The following is a 22805-nucleotide window of genomic DNA, read 5'->3' as shown; positions in this document are numbered from 1 at the left end:
GCTCACCCTGCTCTAAAACTTTTTTAGACTCAATTTTTCACTAAGGAGGTATCACCACCAATAATACTGGGGCCTGGCCAGCCTCTGCTTGCTATGTAAATGGATATGCAGCCCAGCTGTGATGTTTCCAGTCACTCCATTTGCATAGTGCATGCTGGATGGTTTATTATCTATCCATCTATTTATCCATCTATCCATGTTTCCTTAAACTAATGTAAGGCACTGTGGAAAGTGATGAAGCAGTTTTCTCCGGTAGCCTAGAGCAAGCCTTATCCACTGACACTTTAGATGTATCTGGATGTTTGAAAATGCAAATCTTTGTTATGTTCTCCCCTGAAGCGGTGTCAAGTCAAAACTGATTTCTATAATGATCTTATTAGAAAAGTTGTATTTATTTTAGGTTACCGAAAACTTCGTTTGGAGGAAACTGCAGAAGTCTGACCTAGTTTAGTAATATTGGAAGCATGAAATTATTATATAAAACCATGGTTTCAATTATTTACTATTTCAATAACCAATTAATAAAAGCTAAATATAAAAAAATGATATATTTTATGTAAATGTTTTGGAATATAGTTTGTATCCGTCTTTAATTGTGACTTTTTAAAAAATATGTGAAAATCACTAAATGTCGCACCCACAGGCGCAGCTACAAGTATAAAAATATGTTGGATGCTATATTATCTGGCAGATATATTTTGTGTGCACTGCATCCAACGGCAGGAGGGTATTTAGTTAAGTTGTGTCATGTATGTTTTGTAACAGCACCCTGAAAAAAAAATGCTTTAAACTGCATTGAAACAGTGGGCCTGCGCTTGTTTATTTGGTTGAGTGCCACCTTCCTATATATATATATATATATATATATATATATATATATATATATATATATATATATATATATATATATAGTCTTTGGGGGCCTGTGCACACAGAGGAGGTGCTAGAGCCATATAAAATGGTATTTCAGATGGACAATTAGAGGCAAGCACACCAGTTATTTGATGAAAAAAGTGCAAAAAAACTTTATAGCGGTAAAAGGCATAGGTCCAACTTGCAGTACAAACATCTTTGCAGAACAATGCATAAAGAGGCAGAAGTCCATACTTTACAGGGTAATAGGAGACTGCAAGGACGCCATATTCGAGCTCTACAGCTGTTTCGGTGTAGGTTCCACCGTCATCAGGAGCACACTGAATAGGCTCACAATGCACATCTTTATAGCAGCCAACATTAGAACATAAACTATTCTCACCTGTGCCGGAAGCCAGAAGCACTAATCAGCGTGTAGAACGCCCTCATACAGACTAAGTTCCTGTGTCCGCGCGTCCCGGGAATTGACGCGATGCGGCCAAGGCAACCAGCCCAAGCACATGTCTGTCACCCTGGAGACAACTTGGAGCGTCACCAGAAGTGATGAGCCGCAGGACTCGGCAACTGCCGGACACCGCGTCCATCATCAAGGCAACGCTAGACGGCGTCTAATGTGTCCCCCGTCACTGGTCCCGATTCTCATCAGGATCAGTGTGCGTGGACAACAATGTCAGCCATCTGGTGATCAGGCAGGTTAGTTATAAGAGACCGGCCCTGTTACCAAGGCCCAATCCCTTTTACCATACCTTTCACCATACCATGCCCTATCACAAATGCGGCGGAACAAAATAAGCGAATATGTATAATCCAGTGCGGCATATTACTATTACTGTAGCTCCATGATGGCCGTATAAAAGATGTGCAATGTAGATGTTATAATACTGTATATTGCATTATCACTCATGAAAAAATTCACATTATGTGGGCACATAAAAAATTGTACAAAAAGGGGCCACGGGCCTCGAAACGTGCAATTGATGTGACCTGTTCATCTTTCAATACAGTTTGCTTTACACCATTAACTCCGTGACTGCCGCCTCCTTTCTTTATGGATATATATATATATATATATATATATCCATATATACACAGAATGTATTGCCAACTATGGGCGCTATATGTGTTGTAGGCAATCAAGCAACTGGGCTACTCCCATAATAAAACAGGGAAAGCAGACTAAACACCTTATCTAACAAAAAGGAACACACATACCCATTGTCACAGGTAGTTACATACCTGTCACATACCAAAAAAGACAAAGTTCCCACGTCCATATTCCAGCATTTTCATCATGCCACCATAGCCCGGTAGGGTCCGTAGCCACACACCGGAACTCATAGCACTTCCGCCACTTCTGTCAAAGTTCAATACGCCGAGGAGGAATGCACCGCCCTGTCCCACGTACAATCACTTTGAAATACCAATCATATAGAAATGTATACTCGTAAGCAACTTCTCTTACAGGGTGTCCCCAGCAAACGATACAAACAGCAGGAACGCATCTTTGAACATCATATCACCTGATCATACCAAAATATTGTACACTGTACACAAATTACACACCAATAATATACTAAATCAACTTGCAAATATATATTAGGTATACTATTGTGAATACAATCAATCGATTCTTGTATCTATATTTTAGACAGTCTTCAAAATCATTTTTGAAAATATTTTTTTTTCTTAAATATACTTTTGAAACAATATCCCTAGCTTAATAGCACTGCACCATATATATCACCCAGAGCTTATATACAAATAATACATTGGCATGTATTCAATGCTGCAGCGAGCGGCCAGCGAGGGGGTTAAACAGCGAGGATTGCTGAAAACCAGCGATCCTCGCTGTTTAACCCCCGCGCCGGCCGCTCGCACTTTTCAACCTGCTGGGGAAATCCTCGCTTCACAGGACGGCGAGGATTCCCCCAAACAGCGAGAACCGCGGCTGCTGCAGAAAACTCGCAGTTTTTAGCCGCGGGTCTCGCTGCTTCTGGAGCCGCATCCGCCAATTCCCCCTCGCTCAAAAAACGGAGCGAGGGGGAATTGGCGGATGCGGAGGCTGTGTTGAATGCTGTCAGGGTGAGTGGTGACAGCGAGCAGGAAGCCCTGCTCGCTGTCACCACTCGCAAACAGCATTGAATACATACAATTATATCATTACACACAGAAATATTATTTAAAAACTATAGCTGTATACACAAAAAATAAAAAAAAAACAGAACAAAAATTAGGAAAAATCAACCCCTAACACATATATCCTAAATCCAGAAGACTTATTGACCTTAAAAAAAAATACTCAAATTATTGGTCTTGTTTAGACCCCTTGGTGACAGTGTATCTAACCAGTGGATTCAATTGCCTCAAGTCATACAGTAGCAGTTCTAAATCACGATCACCACCCCAGCTCAATAGTGGGACCCAGTCAATCAGCATATAGCGTAATGTTGAAATCTGATGGTGAGCATTCAGAAATTGCGCTGCGTCAGGTTTATCAGTACCATTATTTGCATAGGCCAATTGGATTGAAGACCTGTGTTGGTTCATATGTTCTCTGAAAGCCTGAAATGTCTTTCCCATGTACATTAGGATGCATGGGAATATCAAAAAAATATATCGCATGGGTCATCATACATGTTAGATTGTATTGTATATTTATTTTTTGCCTAGTGTAGGGATGGCAGAAAGTCTGCCCTTTAATTAAAGCTTGACATGTGGTGCAATTAAGGCACTTGAAGCAGCCATTTTGTGACATCAAACAGTGTTTTCCTTGGACTGGTGGTCTTATATCTGGTCTTAAATGCATGTCTTTCAAATCCTGCCCTCTCCATATACCAAGCAATGGCGGAGTCCTATCGATCAACTTAAACATGGGGTCAAAACTAATGATAGGCCAATTTTTTCACCACTGACTTCACATTTAATTGTAGCTGTTAGCTTGCCTGCATTTGCACTTTTTTTTTTATTGTTTTTCACTTCGGATAAGTGGACCTTCCTTCTTTTCTCTAGACATTGTGCTATTTCAGAGTTTTTATACCCCCTAGCAAGGAATCTCTCATTGCATTATTTCAAATGTATTTCTGCAAGTGTGCAGAAACAGGGTGGTTAGACTTTAGTGTATCTGGATGGTGGCTCATAGACCAGAACAGGATATTTCTATCTATTGGTTTTCTAAATAGGGTGTACTGTAAGTCTTCATCTGTTCTGAATACTAATACTGTATGTCCAGAAAATGCATCCTTGCCATAGGCAAACGCAGGGGGAGTTTCTGGTTGCCAGGAAACCCCCTCCTCTTGGAAAGTCCCTTAAATTATGACAACAACAGCACTGGTATAGAATGAGATTAATAGAGCAGCCACAACATTATGTAATGTAAGGGAGAGAGCAGAGATGCTGCACATGCCTAGTGTACCAGCTTCTTCTACCACATTTACTGTATGTGTGTATCTCAAACATCACAATAAACCAGAGAGTAGAAGCCAGGAGGAAGATAAAGGAGCATTTCCATGAAGTGGGAGATTGTGAGCTTAGAAAGTGATGTACTGGTTCTATGTTTGTGTATTTATTTATGATGAAATGTTTAAAGTTTTCCTGACCACTTATCTATTTAAATGCTTGAAAAAGCCTATACTATAGACCATCTGTACTGTTAAATATCTATTTCATACAGTATCCAATGTATAAAATACCAATTTTTTAGGGCTGTTTTCACTCCCCAAGACTACCGTACTTACTCCAATGCACTGCAGAGTGGGATATTTTGTATTACATTTGGAAACCCCTCTCTAAATCTCCTGCATTTGCATCTGCTTGCACGATACTTGTGGAGTATCACGGCTCCCACGACCTTCATCGTATGCTGATTGTATGCTAAAAATCACATCGCATACGATCAAATCGCATGCGATGCGATGCGATCGCAACCGATTTTGCACTGAAATGCATCAGAATGCATTGAAATGTGTATTAAACTTGTGAAATGCCCCCAAATGCCATTTTTCATAGTGCACCACCCCCACTATCAACGTCAACCCGAAGCGTGGCGAGCGCAGCGAGCCCGCGAGGGGTGGCGGTACGCGTCCTACGACCTTTTCATACCCCCACCATCCACGTCGGCATGGAGTTGAGAATAGAAAGTGTGGCGAGCGCAGCGAGCCACCGAGCCTGAAGCGTGGCGAGCGGACGCGGATACCTTCACAGCTATACGCGTCCCCACGCGGGCTTCACAGGTATCCGCGTCCGCTCGCCACGCTTCGGGCTTGGTGGCTCGCTGCGCTCGCCACACTTTCTATTCTCAACTCCACGCCGACGTGGATAGTGGGGGTATGAAAAGGTCGTAGGACGTGTACCGCCGCCCCTCGCGGGCTCGCTGTGCTCGCCACGCTTCGGGTTGACGTTGATAGTGGGGGTGGTGCACTATGAAAAATTGCATTTGGGGGCATTTCACAAGTTTAATACACATTTCAATGCATTTTGATGCATTTCAGTGCAAAATCGGGTGCCATCGCATCGCATCGGATGCCATCGTATGGCATCCGATGTTATCGCATACGATTTTTGAGCAAAAATGCTCAAAAATCGGTAAAAATCGTATCGCATCGTATGCCATTGTATGCCACTACATATGGTATACGATGCCATACGATGGGAGCCGTGATACTCCACAAGTACCACTTGCACTATCCACCAATGCCGTAAACAGGGCCGGTGCTACGGTGTCCAGCGCCCTCCTGCAAAGCATACATTTTTCGCCCTTTCACATTCCCATTGCAACAAGCTGCAGCCTGATTGTGGGAGTGTATGCAACATGCGAGGATCTCGGGGGCATGTACATGTATGCATACACCATCTCAGTGCTGTGTCCGCAAAATGTTGCTGGCACTAAAGGTGCCCATACATGCTGCGAGAACAGGACACTTTACAAGCTACATCGCATCGCACGGCATGCATGCAATGTGTGTGCGATGCAATCCGAAAGCAGTACAAAAGTATGTGCAGCACTCGTGACTGAGGGGGAAAGGAGGGGAGAGAAGGAGGAGATGGAAGAAGAGGGGAGGAGATAGAGGGGGCGGAGTGTTGAGGACTGGCAGTGGCACTGGCACAGCACACTGAGAAGAGGGAAGGAAGGGGAGGCGGCGCTGCTGGCGGCGCTGTTCGTCATTGGATTGACAGCTGACAGGCGCAGGGAGCAATGGGTAGGGGGTGGATCCGGACATGACATGTCATCCAGGCATTCACAGACAGCGCTACATGCCTCAGCGCAAGTGTCTGTGAGGAAGAGGTGGCAGGTCGCAAGAGGAGGACAGTGTGTGCGTGGTGCAGGGAGCTGTTCAGCCTCTCCATACTGCCATCTGCTGTCAGACAGGCACTGCAGGCGGCGTGCAGGAGGCAGTGACAGTGAGGGCTGAGGCAGCTTTAGCAGAGAAGGGAGGGAGACAGTGCCTTTTCAGCATGGCGCCTCCCTGCTTTGCAGGAGCTGCTGAGTGGGTAGTGCCGTCCCTGCCCATAAACTTAAATGGACTGAGCAGTTTATTCAAATCTTCCACCATTGTCATAAAAGATACACTGCTACATTTCCATATTAAAAACAAACCGTCAATGAATCTTATTTAATAAATAATTTTGTTGGCATACCTGTGTCTGACCACCTCAATTCCTTCCCCATGGGGGATCATTGTATACAGCAAACTAACATCCATACTTGCCAATAAATATTTGTATGGGTGCGGCCCGAGGAAAGTCCTACAATCGTGAATGGGAGCAGGACAACTAGGCTGATGTTTTACCCTTGGCTGGATTCATGTAAAATAATGGAGTTCATACTACTACTACAGGATTCAGGACTTTCTTTTATAATTGTAGTTATCATCCACAGTCCTGAGACGAAAGCTCTACATACAGTATGGTAAAACCCTCCAATAAATAATATGGTATTCAAGAGGTTAAATCTTCACAAAAGAGTCTCCAAGTGAGGGGAAAACTTCTGTGAAAAAGTATCTCTCAAAGAATCTCTAAGAAATTCAAAACATATATAACAGGCAGACATTGTTTATATGATTATGGTTATCATAAGAGAAGGTATGGCTTGTCAATTCAGCTATTCACAAGGTTATTAAATCCAAAAGAACCCTCACCAAATTTTGCTGAGAAATGTATTTGACAATTTGTTTGTTTCATTCACTCCTTCTACTATTAGAAAAAACAATCACAGTATTCCATATCTTTCAAATTAAACATACTGTTTGAGGGTTCAGGTATCAAGCACATCCGCAAACACTAACAATTGTTGGTAATAAAGAATGCACTGTGAATCCTTTCAGATCAGTGGCTAAGTTAATTAAATGCAGGAAACTTGGTATAGAAAAATACTCATAGGAACCCTTGAAGAATGTTCATGCTCCTTGACTGCTGTAGCACTTCATTCACTAGAATTCTAACAAACCTGGTACACTTGGAAGTTGTCCTGGTGGGTCTGTGTCCTGTTACAACTCCCTAGAAAACAGCATGTTGCTGTCTTGCATGGTGCATTGGTAGTCTCTTGGCATCTGCGGTCTTGATGGTATTGGTACTTGGCCCATTGATATGGGTCACGGCCATAGCAACCCGGTGTACTCTGAGACACTACTGGCATCTTGGCCAGGGAGCATGTAATCTGTTGGTGTAATTCTGGACACCCATTGCCTCTGCTAATAACAACATCTGCCAGATCCCCAGTGCTTGGCACTGGGGATTATGGTTAATCCCCAGCGCTTGGTTATTGATGAATGCTTCTTCGATTGCGGGGTCTTGGTGTTTCCATATCTAAATCCAGAGATCCTTGTTTTCCTTTGCTGTGTAAGAGATTCTGCCTATTGTTAGTGCCACTATCGTCTTGAACTGTGCCTTGCAATTTCATTCTCACTGTGTGCTGTCTGTGGCTTGTGTATGTGACCTGCAACAGGATTTCCTATGAACTGTGCCTTGTTTTTCTTACGTCAATTTTTTTATTCACCTCTTACTATGTATTTGACCCTGATTTGGATTCTCCTTATACTGTGCCTTATTCTAGTTCACTCTTTCTGACAAAATCCTTCTTAGATGGACAAAACCATGTGCACTGCAGGTGGGGCAGATGTTACTTGTGCAGAGATAATTAGATTTGGGTGGGGTTTTACTTCAAACTGAGATCTATATTGCAGTGTAAAAATAAAGCAGTCAGTATTTACCCTGCACAGAAACAAAATAACTCACCCAAATCTAATTCTCTCTGCACATGTTACATCTGCCCCCCTGCAGTGCACATGGTTGTGTCCATCTAAGAAGGATTTTGTCAGAAAGAGTGAACTAGAATAAGGCCCATTGTGTATTGCTTCACTATATACTCAATGTGTTTCAACTTGCCTGTATTCTAGCCTCCTCAATGCTTTGCCAAGAAGTGTACCTTACCATACTCATTGGTAAATTTACTAAGATGGGATGTTGCCCATTGCAAACAATCATATTCTACGTATTTATTTAGCACCTACTAGAATATAAAAGATAGAATGTTATTGTTTGCTATGGACAACATCCTATCTTCAATAGATTTCTCAGTTACCTCTACTCTGGCTGCTTGACTACTGCAGCAGTGTCCAGATTCCTGCTCCACAGATACCCAACAGGGCCACCTGATGCCAGCATTCAGAATCCTCTCCATGATCACAAAGATAAGGTACATTTAGCTTTACTGGTATAGAACAGCTTTATATCTGAGGGAAGCTATTGTGCAAGATATTGGCCTGATATTGCTTGCTTGGCTCTCATTCTAGCTTAATTGGTCACATGTTCATTATGCCCTGTACACACGGCCAATGGGAGCTTTGTGCTAAAGGATCTAGTTAAGCACAGGGCCAGTGTTCTCAATAGAAAGAACACTGGCAATCACTTGATTTATAGTGCGTGCAGTATAAAGCTAGTCAGGCCATAGCAATGCGCAAGCGATCTGTGCTTCAAATGGGGCTCTAATCATACTTGGGGCTATAATTAGACTTGTGTGGCAAGATGTCTAGCTTTTGTGGCCTTTTATAGGCTAAATTTATGTTGGCTAATGCAGTCATTTTTATTCCCCACCTTTTATATTGGTGATTCTGCAGCTCTGTAGTTAGAACCTTGTTGTGGCAAGAAGAAATGGTTCTTCCACAGCCCACCTTTGCTGACTCTTAATGGTCTGCACTACTCTTATGGAGGTAGCAACACCATTCTATTCAGTTGGGTTTGTAAAATTTAGGGAGCTGGATATCCTAGTTTGTGTTTGGTAAGGGAACGTAGGGCAGTATTTAATTCAGGATTCCAATTGTCAGAATGTCCCGACAGTCGGAATCTTTTTTGCTCCACTTGACAGAAGCTCAACAGCTGGAATTCAACGTTCCAGCTGCCCAGGGACAGAAAGTGGGCATGTCAGTGAAAATGGCCGCGGATTGTTGAAAAACCTCTACATTTTAAAATCAGATATCTTATGTTGGAATCTGCCTTCAATGCTGTCGGAAATGGCAGCATTGAATAGGTGGCGGCTGCTATTTCCCCAGACGGAAATAGCGTCCGAGATTGAATAACCCCCATGGTGACATTTATTAGAGATACTTATTTAAAGGGAAATCCCAACAAGGGAGCAACTGCTCCCATAAAAGAATGCCCAGATATGCATAAATTATTCAATAAATTAGAAAACCTGTGCATGTCCGAGACTCGTCATTGGTGGGACCAGATCACCCTCCAGAAGTATCTGGACGGTGATCTGATTCCAAGAGGCTTGAGAATTTTAAAATCATCTACATTCCAGGATGATCAGGAGTTCACAAATAAATGGAATGAAAATCTCGACACCTGCTCAAAAAACCTGATGAGGCTACTAATTAGCCAAAGGGAAAAACGAGTCTTGGAGATGCAGGGTGAAATAGAGAAGGTTTATGAACAACTAAAAAGTTTTGAAAAAACTCAGGACTATAGAGAAAGAGACAATAGAGTGAATCAAAATATTAAGAAATTTGAGGAGGACTTGATATATAGGAAAGAATCAAAAATGGACAGAGACTTAAATGATTATGAAAAAGGTGAGATCCATAATTTCAACAGAAACCAAAACAAAAGAGACTATTCAACACAGAGAGATAGATCTAGAAATGAAAGACCCCAGAAACAAAATAGAGGTAGGGATTTTGAAAATAATAGGGGTGACCAAACATATGGGAGATATACTCCAAACAATAGACGCAATAATAGATATAATAGCTACAAAAGGGAAAGGGGAAATTATAACTACCAAAATAGAAATGATTATCAGACATACCCAAATAAAAATAAAAATAATCATCAGACATATAATAATCCAGAAAGGTATGATTTTAGAGGTACAAACCGTTATGAAGTACTGCAAGACTATCAGTCCCCAAGCCAAAGATTGATGGGGAGACAAAAAAGAATAGATAGTGTACAAACGGAAATTGAGGATGATTGGGATCAATCACCCCAACCAAATCCCCATCATCATTTTTTAGAGCAGCGCCACAAAGACGTAAGACCCAAAATATTACCTGTAAAAAGAATAAGATCAAAAGACGACGGGGAACCAGGGGAGGAAAACGAAAACAGACAACAAAAAAACCAGTGCATCAGGTAACATCTAATAACAAAGGAGTCTTCAATCTGTCACGAAAAATATTGACAGATGAAGAAAAATCTATTTTAGAAAAAGGACTAAACTTTGCGCCTGTTTCAGGGCCAAATATGTTTAAATTATTCGTGGATCTTAACCGTTTCACTCGCACACTAAGCAGGAAACGTTATTTTGCAATTAAGGCATTAAAAAATAAAGATCAGGATACCACCCCAATACTTCTGGATAGTGAGGACCGAAATGCTCTTGAGATGCTTGAATCATTAGAAAGAGAATCTAGCCGGGAACAAAACCCGGAAGATTCATCTCTTCTATCAGTAAAAGTCTATGACTACGAAAGGATGTCTAAATTTAGGAAGAAATCAGATTTCTACCCACTTCAATATAAAGGGCCTTATATAGAGAGTTTTCACAAAACCACACTTGAACAGTTTAACACCATGTGTAAAAAATCAGAAACAAAACGAACTCAGGACAACCTAAAACCTAAAGAACGCAGGGCACTCAAATTACTGTATACCGATCACCAAATTACAATAAAAATGGCCGACAAGGGCGGAGGCGTAGTTGTACTTAATACTGACGACTACGTCAAAGAATGTTATAGACAATTACAAGATCTGAGATTCTATAAACGCCTAGAAGGCAACCCCACGGTGGGATATCAGAAAGAAATGAGAGACATGCTTGACCTGGCCCTGGTGGGGGGCGCAATATCCAAAGAAGTTTTTAATTTCCTCTTCCACACCCATCCTATCACTCCAACATTTTATTATTTACCAAAAATTCACAAATCACTTATTTCACCTCCTGGTCGTCCAATAATTTCCGGTGTAGGGTCCCTCACGAATAATTTGTCACAATTTGTTGATCACTACCTACAGAGTCACGTAGAGGGCCTGAGATCATACATCAGAGACACTAAACATTTTCTTAACAAAATAAAAGATATCGAATGGCAAGAGAGTTACCATCTACTCACATGCGATGTCGAGGCCCTCTATTCAAACATCCCCCAAAAACAAGGGGTGGAGGTAATTAAACAATTTTTGGAAACGGATGTAGAGATCTCAGACCCCCTACGTGACCTCATTACACAAGCCATTACCTTTATTTTAGAACACAATTATTTTTTGTTTGATTCACATTATTATTTACAAACACGGGGGACTGCCATGGGGACTAGGTTCGCTCCGAGCTTCGCGAACCTATACATGGGTGCCTTCGAGGAGGAGCATGTGTGGGGGAACGGGCTCGGGGGGAGCCTGGTCCTCTATGGCAGGTATATTGACGATTTGTTTATTATTTGGGATGGGGACATAGAATCACTTAACCAGTTCACTAATAATTTAAATAAAAATAATTTTGGCCTCCACTTCACGTCCACCCACAGCACGTCTACCATAAACTTTTTGGATATTGCGCTCTCCATCCGGAATAACAGGATAGAAACAGAAACATACATAAAAGCAGTCGATCAAAATCGGTACCTTAAATTTGATAGTGCCCATGCAAAAAGCTGGAAGACAAATATTCCAAAAAGCCAGCTAGTCAGAATAAAAAGAAACTGTTCATCAGAAGCATCCTTTCAAAAACAGTCAGAAAACACAATGCAGTCATTCATAGACCAAGGTTATCCACAAAGTTTAGTCACTCAAGCCCATAAAGAAGTTACAAAGATAGAAAGAACAAATCTCCTCAAAATTACGACCCCTAAGAAGAAACAAAAGATAATAGGTACAGAGGATAGAAATATAGCTTTTATAACACAGTATAATAACTGTGCTCATAAAATTCAAAAAATAATTAATAACAACATGTTTATTTTGAAACAGGACGAATTGTTAAAAGATGCACTGGGAACAAAAAACAAAGTCATTTTCAGAAAGGGGGAAAACTTGAAATCAAAGTTAGTAAAAAGCCATTTTGACAGCAAAAAGGGAAATAAAAATAAAAACAAAAATTCACAGACAAGTGAAATGGAAAACAAAAATTGGTTATCAAATCTCCCCGTGGGGTTTCACAAATGCGGGAACAGCAAATGTCAAACATGCTTGTATGGTAACCAAAAAAGTATAGAATTCACGTCCTTCTCTAATCAAACTGTGTACAAAATAAAAGACTTTATGAGTTGCAAAACTACATACGTTATATATTTGATAGATTGCGGGTGCGGCCTCCAATATGTGGGGCGCACTACGAGGAGTCTGCATATTCGATACATGGAACATAGGCGGAACATTTTATCAGGGATCAGAACCCATCCCCTATCAAAACATGTATCATATTGTCAGCAGCAATCTATCAAAGATGTATGGATTAGAGCAATAGAGCACATCAAACCCACAGAAAGAGGGGGAGATCGGTTTGGGCGTTTGTGCAGAAGGGAAGCATACTGGATATTCCAGTTAGGGACAATGGTCCCCAATGGCCTAAATGATTCCATTGAACTAAATAATATCTGAAGTTTTTTAAATGTAGAAAGGCCAACAGAACCATCATCTGCATATAAGATCTCCAACATTATAAAGTTTTGTCTGATTGTCTATATAGATGTCCCCCTGAAAATATCTCTATGGCTAAAAATATCTCTATGGCTAAAAATATCCCTATGCTAAGTGCTACCTTTCAAAAAATAATAATATTCCTTCTTGATATTAAATAGTAGTGTTAATTTACTAACTGTACCTCCTCCCCCTTCATTCAATACCATCCCCCGTCTCTGATTATACAAAGTGGCACTATTATATTCATTGTACCCCCCATTGTTTTCATTATATGCTGGCCTTCTCTCTCCCTTGGCCCCATTCCCCCTCTATTCTCCTTTCCCCTTTCCCGCCCCGCCCCCCCCCCCTTCCCACTTCCCTTCCATTTCCACTCTCTGATTTATCTTGATAGTAAAGTATATGGTCCAATGTACTATGTACCAATATAGACCATTAGAACAAACCGTATTACCAACAAGCAAAAATAAATAAAGGTTTATTAAGGTCTAATTTTGTTACAAATAAATAAAAACAAATTGTATATATTAGTATCGATATCTATATGTCCTCATTTGCTGATTACCCATTCCTCGACCCTTTGAATATACAGTATAATTAGATTAGATGTATTATGACATTATGTCTCATAAACCTCCATTAATGGGTGAATGTTTTCTTCAGAGGCATACTATGTGTTTATATGTGAAATTTGATCTATCATGAGACTAGACGTACACCCGTCTAGGTATATATGTCCTACCTATTAAATATGCAGATACATATGCTTATTAAATTCACCTCTCTTATGAGGGTATGATCTCTATTTCTATATATATATATGTATTTCTTTGGTATATATTTTTTAATATCTGCAGGTATTGTGCCTGATTAGATATGTTATATATATTGTTTTTATTCTGATTTTTTTATCATTATTTTTATATTTAATATTATTGGTTTTTCTTAAAGAATAATGGCGACATACTGAATAATTGCTAGCTTCTAATAAACCTGTTCAAAAATGATGCTTTATGAGGTATATATTTTCCTACTATGTTGAAAACCATAAGGTGCAGATGTAACAGCAGGTTCTATTGATGAGACGTAGCTGCACATATATGCAAAGTTTAAAAGGAAGTACAAACGTATATGAGGTCGAGGCTTGGACCTCAATACAACTGCGCATGTGCTAAACAGATCAGATTGATGTTGAAAAATAAAAACGCCCATATGGGCGGCGCCTGCCCCGATAAATACGAGCAAGGGGGCACCTACAAGCCATCTGAGGAAGCCGCTGACACTCCAAGAGGCGGGGAAACGCGTCACAGGAAAACTCTATCTTGTCAATTGACACTCTGAAAGCACCCTGCTGGGAGACCCGGAAGCCGGAGCAGCGTGTTTGAGATAAGGCTGACAGCGCAAACAGCCGTGAACCCTCTCCAGGCGTGGGCAACAGAATCAACTCCCCTAACAGTGGATTACAAACGGAGCATAAGTATACCTTTTTTGCATCCATTCATTTACAAAGCTTTCTAACATCTTCAAGCTTTTATGTGGCTCTAATGACTGAGTTATAACGTCTGGCTGGAAATTAACCCTTGATTGTGCTTAAAAGAAGTATGTCTGCCTAAAACGCTATTTAAGCTTCTGATATCAGATTAACATTGCTTTGCACAAAAGACTGCCAGTAACTAACCCTATGTCTGCTTCAACTGCTGATAAAGCTTTGCATTAATATATGTGCTTTATATGGGACATAAATAGTACCATACAATCTCTGCTGGGCTATGCAAATTGCATCTAGTATATCTGGAGATGCTCTAAAATCGTTACTTATGCACCAATAGGTTTTCTTAACCTTTCAAATCACCGGCCGGTGTTTTCAGTTTTATAATTGTTGATTGTGATTATTGTTAAATAAATTTGTACTTTTTTATAAGACTGTGTGTCTTTGGTGTCCTATAGCGCCGCCTACTTTCTTTCTATTAATATCCTTTTTAAGAGGGGTTGAGTATCCCCCCTAGACGGCAGCAAGGACACAGCAATTTTCCAGCGCTCTGCTATCTATTCTCTTTCCCATTTATTAGAGATCACTGTTGGGTTTTTGGCGATTTATATCGCAAAAACGGCCGTTTCCCCCCCCCCCCCCAAATCGACTACTTAATGGGTGGCGATTTGCGGCATAAATCGCACTTTTTGCTGCTAATTCGCACTTTCTGAAGTGCCGATTTACAACATCGCATCCAGATGTTTTCCCATTGAAAAAGATACAAATTGCTAATTTAATGTCTGCCGCATTTGGAAATTGACAGCAAAATGCGATTTGTGCCCAAAAAAAAAACAGACCAAGTACAGGGTGGCGATTTGCAAAAAATCGCCAGCGTTTGAGCGTAGAAACGGTTAAAAATCTCACAGGTGACCCACATAGCACTCCCCTACATATACTCCCACATGATTATGGACACCTGTGAGGCTGTTTGAGATGGACATTTTGCAGAGTGGACTGGAGGTGCTAGTATGTGAGCTGGGGCGTTTGCAGGAGCTACGCAGGAGGGATGCTGCTGCTGCCCACCAGGTCCAGGTATCCCGACCACTCCGTGCTTCTCGTCGGTACCGTGCTAGGGTGTACCTGGACTCCCTCTCTGATCAACAGGTGGTGGACATGTTTAGGTTGAACCGACAGAACCTGTTGAACTTATATGAGCAGGTGAGAGATGATTTGGACCCTTGTGGGGGGGCCAACTATGCAGTGTCTGGGCTGCAGAAATTAATGTGCGCCCTCCACTTGTTTGCCACAGGCTCCACCCAGTCTGTGAGCTCATGGGCCTTGGGGGTGTCACAAGCCACTTTCTCTAAACATTTTTCTCAAGTGTTAAATGCATTAAAGAAGCTGTGGCGCACATATATCACATTCCCACGTTGTGTGTCTGAGTGGCAGGACCTGAAGGTGGCATTCTATCGGCTCTCAGCATTTCCAAATGTGCTGGGAGACATAGATTGCACCCACATTGGGATTCGGGCCCCGCACGTGAGGGAGCATGTCTATGTCAATCGCAGGGGCAGACATTCCCTCAATGTGCAGGTGGTCTGCGATGCCAACCTCAGAATTCTCAGTGTGGTTGCAGGCTACCCCGGGAACTGCCATGATGCCTATATCCTGCGGCACTCAGCTCTCTGGGACCGTTTCCACAACAACACCATGCCAGAGGGCTGGCTACTTGGTAAGTCACTTACCACTGTTTACATGCTGTTTGCTTACCTATGTCTTTACCTTTAACATCCATGTGTGGAACCTTCTAATCAAGAGTAATTTCTGTTGTAATTATTTATACCAGGCCAAACAATGTAGTATAGGCTGCTACTATTATGTACCAATTACCCACATGATATGTGACCACACAAATCCCTTTACATGTTAGGTGACTCAGGATATGGGTGTCATTTGTGGCTCATGACACCTCTGCGGAACCCACAAAGCCCTGCACAGCACCGCTACAATGCTGCACATATTGCTACCCGCAATGTAGTGGAACGCACCTTTGGGGTGCTGAAAAGCCGATTTAGGTGTTTGGACAGGTCAGCAGGTACACTGCTATACCACCCTGCCAAAGTGGTTTTGGTTGTCCAGGCTTGCTGCATGCTGCATAACATAGCTTTGGGTCAACCAAATTATGTCGATGTGGCCCCTGCAGCAGTCGTGCAGGAAGCTCAAACTACTGATGTTGTAGTGCGAAGTACACGGAGGGGGGATGTGGTTCGTACACGGATGATACTGCAGCATTTCACAGGTAATTTGTGTGTGTACAATGAATAGTAATGGGGAACCTGTAACACACATACATTGGTAACATTACATTTTTCCCTGTCCATGTTAATTGCCCAGAAGCAGACCAACAATAATGGCCAACCCCTGCAAGCTACCCCACCACATCATACTTTATGCCTGGCAACATGATACCACCTATACCAATGTCAAGTAAGTACTGTAGTTTTCTGTGTGTACAAATGTTGGCAAATACAAATTAACATAGGCTTAATGGATGGAGGTGACATGGATCATTGATCTGAGGTGGTTGAAATGTTGCAAAACAAGTGGCGGCTACATACAGTATGCAATTCCCAATGCTTATCCCCTTCAAATGTGACTATTTCCTTAAAATCCCATTACAAATAAGCACACACAACCCAAAGTCCCGTGTCTGCTAAAATGTCACTAGTTGACAATACATAATAGAACAGTGTGGGTAATCATTTGTAAAGAATGACAACAAGTTTGCTGGATGCAAATAATTTTTACTTGCAGAAAAATTTAGCCATAGGCGATAGCATATGAAACATTTGCAGGAACAATCACTGCAAGAGTGAATGAAAAAAAGAATGAACATGATACACATGTAAATGCAAAGAAGATTATTCATGTTTAAATACAGCCCGGGTATTAGCACCCTTACCACTAGTGGCACCACCACCCCTAGTACGGACACTACGCCGTGGGGGAGTAGTGGGGGACCCACTCATGGGTGTGGAGGATACACTACTGCTTTGGGTAGATGTGGTTTGGTGCTGACCTAACAAAGTAGTTGCATTGAGGCTGATTTGCGTTTGTAGGGACATCAACGCAGTTGTTTGCCCATTAATTGCTTGGGTCTGTTCAACCATATTGGCATTTAGACCTCTAAAATTTGTAGTTTGACCCTGAATGGCTTGGCCAATTTCTGCTAAGCGTGTGTCTAATGTAGAGACAAGACGAATTTGTGTCCCTACATTAGCCCGCACACTTTGAGAAATTCGTCTCATTTGCAGAGCTATGTTCCGCACATACCCCTTCACCGTTTCTAGTTGGGTGGTCTGCACCTCCATAAAAGCGAGTTGTTTCCCCTTAAAAAGGTGGATGGATTGCGCCAACTCCTCCAAACTAGTGGGGGTGTTGGTGGCTGCAATGATTGTGGGCTGCTGCCTATGTGACTGCGTATAGGGGGCCTCATTGACTGGGTGTGCTTGGTTTTGTGCAGGCTCCAACAATGTCACCATCTCCAGGATGATTTCACTCATGTCGTCCATATTTTGCATGGGATCCGTTGGTTCAGGCATCGGTTGTGAAGGACCTACACATGAGAAAAGAGTGGTCAGTATGCTATGTAGATTGGTGTATGGTGGGTCATGTTACCTTAGTTGGAATGGTTAGGTGTTGCTCATGCATTATGCCTTGGCACAGGCTACTGTGGTGGGGACAGCCATGTGTGAATTGTGCAATGTGTGTGTGTAACACTATGATATCTCACCTGCAGACTGGAAAGTGTGAACAAGCGGATGTGGCTGATGTTGGTCAACAGCAGGCTGGGACTCCAGAGCTGGAGCTGTTTGAAAGAAGAAGACATTTTCCATTATTACCATTTGCACCTAACTGGCACTTTTTGAAATATGCTGATAAAAACTTTCCCTCAATCAAACTTTTTGACCCTGATATGATTACATAAGGAATGTGAAGACTTTGAACTGAAGTGGTTATTTGAGTATTATGACTGTGAACGATATTTTGCATCCACTTGCAAATAATAGGAAAGACCAGCAGATTAGACCTGTAAAAGTGACTGTAAAGTGCTTTTCCAACTACCCAGAGGATTGATATGGATTAACAATCAAGTACACTGCAGGCCTACAGTGTTTAGGAGAGCACACATTAATTGGATCTGTGGAACTACATAACCCAGCAAAATGCAGAGTCCATTATTTAGCAATGCAAGGTAGCAAAATGTGATTTTGCTGGGATATGTAGTTCCACACACAGCAATCTTTTGGACACATAAAGCATAGCACCATAATAGCATGCGCACATGACATAGCAAAATGTTACATTGACATGTGTGGACACTTACCAGTTGGCGGTGGAGTGGGGGGCCTGTCTGTGTCGGCAATGTGGATGCCGGGAAGCACCTCCGGTGGGATGATTCGGCGTAGCAGCCTCTCATAGGCCTTAAAGCGGACCTCCTGACTAGGGCCACCTCCTGTGCGACAGGCCTCCTTCTTCTCCAGGGCAAGCTTGGCTTTGAGGAGGCGCTTGATGTCATTGTATCGCTTTTTGACGTTGCGCACACTCCTCTTGTGTGTGCTAACTGCATTTACCGCGGAGGTGATACTGTCCCACATCCCCTTCTTCCTTACCACACTTGTGCGATGATGGTGAGGACCAAGTAGGCGGTTATACAGGGGCAGGAGTGCACGCACCAGGGCCATATTCTCCTCATATGAGAACCTGACTTTCCTCCCACTAGCTGTACGAGCTGCATCATCCTGCTCCACATTTCCAGCCTCACCCTCTTCCTCCTCCTCCTCCTGTCCTGGATCTTCCCCCAGCACCTCCAAGTCAGCTTCCTCTGCCTCCTGCACAGGCCAGTCCACCTCAGAGAAATCCCCCTCTTGCAGCTCCTCCTCTGTGTGCCTGGCACTCTGTTCCTCCTGTGAGGACACCTGGCTTGTGCCTGCTTCCTCCTCATCCTCCATAGCCACCTGCTCAGCTTTCACCATGTGGCCTCTCCCTGGCGCAGCTCTTGCTGGGAGCATGCTGGCTCTCCCTGTCCTGCCTCTGGCAGTGCTGCCTCTCACTCCTCTACCTCTCCCAGTGGTTGGGGTGTTTGGGCCCAAGATGGCTGTCCCTCTGCCTCCTCTGCACCTAACAAATCCTCCTCCTCTCCATCTCAAACGCCTTACTCCCTTTCAAAGGGTAAAATAGCATCTGTGCCCCTTTATATAGGGGGTGTGATGCGTATTGCAGGGGACTAAGGTGGGCCAATAGGTTAGCATGTTGTATGGGCTGATCAGGTGTATTGGTGTAAATCGCATTCCGGTTGGCCGCAAATACGCACATGACCTAACCCGGAAATCTCACTTTTATGGCGTATTACATCGACTCAATTCGCACCTTATCGCCGTCTATCGCCATCTATCGCACTTTTCAGGTGGCTTTGCGCCAGCCATTCCACATGCGATTTCTGGAAAATAATGCGATATAAAAAAATGGCGATATACGGCGATTTGAGCTTAAATCGCATTTTCACAAAAACGGTCAACACAATAAATCTCGCCCCCTATGTCTGAAGTGCATGTTAGGCATTGTTTAGGTGGTTCATTGATGGACTGTGCTGATTTCTAACTGCTCTTTCATCACCAACATGCAGTTTGGGTATTGCTTTGTAAATAGATTGCTGACCTTTTTCTGCTAATTCACATCTCTTGAGTCTTTTATTTATATTACAGTATGCATCATACAAATGGGACACCCTTCAGTGGAAAGGAGGACTCGTTTAATTATTTAGGTCATGCAAATATGTCACAATTGTGTTTTAATGCTACAGTTGGTTACAGCACCATTATAGAATCAGCTGCTGTGCAATTCTACAAATGCACAGGAAGTATCCTGAAATATGTTATTCTGCACACAACTGAAGTGCACATACATTCGGGGCCGGAGCGCCCCAGTGCTCACCCACTCCAGGAGAGTGATGCGGCTGCCACTTCGCTCCACTGGGGGTGGGGGGGTGGAGGCAGCGGGAGATGCGGCACGGGGGGGGGGGGAGGGAGAGGGAGAAGAGTCTCGCACCACGGGGGGGGTGGGGGCAGAGAGGCAGAGAGTAAGGGGGAGCAGCGTCTCGCTCCACGGGGGATGGCCGCAGCGGCTCTCCATTGGGAGGCGGCAGCGGGAGATGCAGCGATGGCCGTGGCATCGCTCCATGGGGGGGGTGGAGAGAGAGGGAGATGCTCCCTTTGACGTTGATCCGGGTAGGGGGGGGGGGCTGCTCCCAAGTGGCCGCCCTCCAGCGGGTGGCACCCTAGACAAGTGCATAAGTCTGCCTAGTGGTGGTGCCGGCCCTGCTTACAGCCATTCCACACGCGATTTCTGGAAAATAATGCGATATAAAAAAATGGCGATATACGGCGATTTGAGCTTAAATCGCATTTTCACAAAAACGGTCAACACAATAAATCTCGCCCCCTATGTCTGAAGTGCATGTTAGGCATTGTTTAGGTGGTTCATTGATGGACTGTGCTGATTTCTAACTGCTCTTTCATCACCAACATGCAGTTTGGGTATTGCTTTGTAAATAGATTGCTGACCTTTTTCTGCTAATTCACATCTCTTGAGTCTTTTATTTATATTACAGTATGCATCATACAAATGGGACACCCTTCAGTGGAAAGGAGGACTCGTTTAATTATTTAGGTCATGCAAATATGTCACAATTGTGTTTTAATGCTACAGTTGGTTACAGCACCATTATAGAATCAGCTGCTGTGCAATTCTACAAATGCACAGGAAGTATCCTGAAATATGTTATTCTGCACACAACTGAAGTGCACATACATTCGGGGCCGGAGCGCCCCAGTGCTCACCCACTCCAGGAGAGTGATGCGGCTGCCACTTCGCTCCACTGGGGGTGGGGGGGTGGAGGCAGCGGGAGATGCGGCACGGGGGGGGGGGGGAGGGAGAGGGAGAAGAGTCTCGCACCAGGGGTGGGGGGGGAGTGGGGGCAGCTAGTAAGGGGGAGCAGCGTCTCGCTCCACGGGGGATGGCCGCAGCGGCTCTCCATTGGGGGGCGGCAGCGGGAGATGCAGCGATGGCCGTGGCATCGCTCCATGGGGGGGTGGGGGGTGGAGAGAGAGGGAGATGCTCCCTTTGACGTTGATCCGGGTAGGGGGGGGGGGCTGCTCCCAAGTGGCCGCCCTCCAGCGGGTGGCACCCTAGACAAGTGCATAAGTCTGCCTAGTGGTGGTGCCGGCCCTGCTTACATTTTTCATAAGACTTTCTATATTTTGGTATATTAAATTGCAACGAGATGTTACTGTAAAAAATAATCATCTCTTGTTGGTCACAAATAAAGCACTTGAAGACAAACTTTAACTGCTAAGCTCAGGAAAGATGCGTGTTCTTGCAAAACTGAATAGAACACATTTAGAAATTAAGGTCATATATTTTGAAGACAGTTTTCTATTACAATATACTGTAAGCTTGACAGTAAAAACACAGTTTTTCATAGCTACAGTAAAACATGTATTTGGGCTTTTCAGAATGTCCAGTGTTCTTTCTTTTTGAATGCACAATATCTGACATGTATTTGTAAGGTACGTTTGACATCTTTTAAAATAATTTCACTCTCTCTTCTTATTACAGTACCTGTATATATAGTAGAAAGCCAGAATTGTTGTCCAAGCTAAAATATTTACAAATGGAGGTAACGTTTGATGGCAGTGGGTTTATGTTTTGTACACCTGGTCTACACTACTATACAATACAAATAATAGCAACAAGACATTTTCAACAAGTACTGCCATATGCAACCATGTCTAGCTTGTTGTAATTAACTTCATGTAGTAACAGTGCAAGCCAATGGGCTAGAATATGTACTGTAATAGCTGAATCTTACATTCCAGAACACTGCTCTACCTTCTTTAAATGCTTGCACTCATAAGCCCCCCCCCACACAGGCCCTAATTCAGATCAGATTGCAGTACAAATTTGTTCCCAAAATGAGCAAAACCATGTGCAATGCAGGTGGAGATGATGTAACTTGCGCAGAGAAATAAATTTGGGTGGGCTGTGTAGAAACTGAAATCTAAAGGCCCATACACACTAGAACAGCGGTTCTCAAACTGTGGGTCCTGACCGTCTCAGCATGGGGTCACGACTCCATGTTGCTGACCATCAGGCTGATGACTTTTCTACTATCAGTCAATGATTCAAGCAGTCTGAAAAATATTTTGAGTTCTCTGTTATTCACTTAACCTCAGGGTTGCCTACCCTCCCAGAATGACCGGGAGGG

This window comes from Crinia signifera, chromosome 3, assembly GCF_055691185.1.
Source record: "Crinia signifera chromosome 3, ASM5569118v1, whole genome shotgun sequence".
Classification (NCBI taxonomy): Eukaryota; Metazoa; Chordata; class Amphibia; order Anura; family Myobatrachidae; genus Crinia; species Crinia signifera.
The sequence above is the reverse complement of the archived record's forward strand: the minus strand, read 5'-3'. Positions refer to the sequence as shown.